Source organism: Gavialis gangeticus, unplaced genomic scaffold, assembly GCF_001723915.1.
Source record: "Gavialis gangeticus isolate Ggan-Ray unplaced genomic scaffold, GavGan_comp1, whole genome shotgun sequence".
NCBI classification, from domain to species: domain Eukaryota; kingdom Metazoa; phylum Chordata; order Crocodylia; family Gavialidae; genus Gavialis; species Gavialis gangeticus.
The window spans coordinates 9,458,925-9,461,497 of NW_017729014.1; the positions used below are offsets into that span (position 1 = coordinate 9,458,925).

General features: G+C 38.1%; 1 protein-coding gene across 1 annotated transcript in view; it reads left to right on the plus strand.

Moving 5' to 3' along the window:
• Window positions 1-2,573, plus strand: part of GNB1 (G protein subunit beta 1) — a 136,275-nt gene that overhangs the window by 54,274 nt on the left and 79,428 nt on the right. The window lies entirely within an intron of this gene.

The following is a 2,573-nucleotide window of genomic DNA, read 5'->3' on the forward strand; positions in this document are numbered from 1 at the left end:
TTTTTTTTTTTTTTTTGATCATGGTTCTTATTTTGTGAGTCTAAAACATAACTTGCCATGTGATATCCTAAATAACTGTATAAAAACTTCCCTTGACTTTCACAGTGTAGTTTAAACTAAGTCATTAATTGGTACTTTCAAGCAAGGTTTACCAGATATTTATGAGAAAAAAAGAAACGTATTGTTATCAGTTGACTTGATAATTTATACTAGATGTAGTTGCTTTTAGCCTCTGTTTCTTCCTGTAATGCAAACGAATAAAAACAAAAGGGGAATTTGTGATATCTTTTTATTTGGAGATTTCTAGCTCATGCAGTAGCTTTTAAGCCCTTTTGTAGAACAAGCGATAAAGTCACTGAAGAGCTGCTTACCCTTTTAAAAGCTTCCTTTTAAGTTGCTTTGAAGCAAGTGGTGTGCATTTATAGAGGGTTGTGGTTTCCACAGATGATATAACATGCATGTCGATGGTACTGCAAAAAATAATCAGTGCAGTGTGCAAACAAATATACAGCTATTGCACATTCAAGGTTACAGTGTTTTGTGATATCCAACTGCAGTTAAGGTCATAAAGTTTCACAGAAACCAGGAGAGTAAAATTTTAAAGGAATTTGGTTTACAGTAGCTAGGAATCTGTTCCAGGTGGATAGAGCATTATAAATATTTTTCAGCTAAACTCTGTGCATTTGTATTTGGTAAAAATCTGGTCTACCATATCTCCTATAAACACTTAATTCAACTGGCATTTCAAGTGTGACCAGCGAACATTTTATAGTTGATGTTTGAAATGAGGCCACACCTGTGACTTACCTACTACTGTAGCTCCTGTTTGTAGAATCATGCAGTTTTGGCTGAAATCATCAACTGTAGTGGTGTTGCATCTGGAGATGCTCTGTATCTAAATTCTTAATTTTATAAAACATTTCTGTTGTAACGAAATAGAAAAAAAGTTCTGAATAAGATCATACATGTAACTATAGAAAATTGGATGGAGGAAGAAGCCAAATACAAAATAGATATACAGTAACCTTCCTAATTACACCACAGCTTTGTGGTAGGTGTGTCTGGAGGCTGGGGAAAAGGGGGAAACATTTTAAATAGCTTGTATCTTTGAGTTTGTATTACATAAATAAATACATGGCTATGAGACTCACTATTAGGTGAAGTTAAAAGTAGCCCATTATGAGTTAATATTGGAGTGTTATATACTAGAGATAAGAATTTATACAAAAAATCAGCTTTACAGGTAATTTTTTTGAGATCTTCAAGTGGGTAAGTGTTAAGTTCATGTTCGTGGGAAATTAATTTTTTTTTTCCTGCAGTAATAACTTAGTTTCATATAGCCAAAGAGCATATTTTCTTCTGCCCATCCAAACTCCATCTTAATTGGAAGCGAAAACATTACCTTTTCCTCACCTGCAGATTCTGTAATATATAGCCATTTTGATACATTCCCAACTTTGACATTTTTACTTCCAGTTAATGAAGGGTGGGGTGGGGTGTATAGTCTGGCTGATAACACTCAGGCACTGGTAGCTCTTAAGCATATTTTAAGCATCTACTTTCTATTTTAAATCTCTATATAGTGAGTAGGGGCAACAGAAGAAATGATTTTCACTTTTTAATGTAAAGCAGTAATTTTGAAATTACTCTGGGCCTCTGTTGAAGAACAAAAGCTTCAAATAAATCTTTTGCCACCTTGAAAATAAATACATCTTAAAGCTTGACATTTATTTCTAAAAATAAAAATATCAATGTTTGAACTCTGGGGACAACTTAGTTTGGAGTTTAACAATCGTACTTTGATTGGCTTTGCTTTAATATTCATGGAAGCGAAGAAATATTAAAATAAGGAATTGCCAGATGCACAGGTATGTATGTGCCTGCAACCCAGCGAGCTTGGCTTTGGAAACTGAGTTTCTTGGAAGGCAAGAATGAGAAGCCTCAAACAACCTCAGAGGGCGTGTCCACACATGCAAGCACGTGTGCTTTCAGCAGCTCAAATAAAAGCGGTGCAAATTTGAGCTGGGGCTTTTTGCCTCAGCGTACATGCTTGGACATGCACTTTGTTGTGGAGCAAGTTGTGCCACTTGGGGGGTGGGGGGGGGAATAACCCTGCCCAACTCCTCCTGGATCTGCAGCCAGGGGGAGCTAGAGCCTGGGGCCAGTACCTGTGCTGTCCCCATCAGTACAAAAAGCTGCCCTGGCAAGCAGCTCAAGGCTCTCAGGAGCTTTTGAGGCCCAGCCAGTTGGTACCTGGGAACAGTACCCCTTGTGCCAGCTGGACTGCTGCAGCAGCATCCCAAATCCATTTTTAAAAATACCCCAAAACCCATGTTCGTCCACAGTTAAAACAGCACCCCCCCACGTGCCCCCCCCACACCTATGGAGAGCGAGAGACAGATGGCGATCAGTTGAGTAATGTTTTATTGGTATATTTACAATGTTGAAGCAATTTGGAAGCCTACCATTGTCTCTATCATCATGATGCAATAAATTCTAAATACCTATATGTGTTGATGTGCGCTTCTGGTTTTTTTTTTTCCCACACATGATGGGTGTGTGATGGGGGGGGG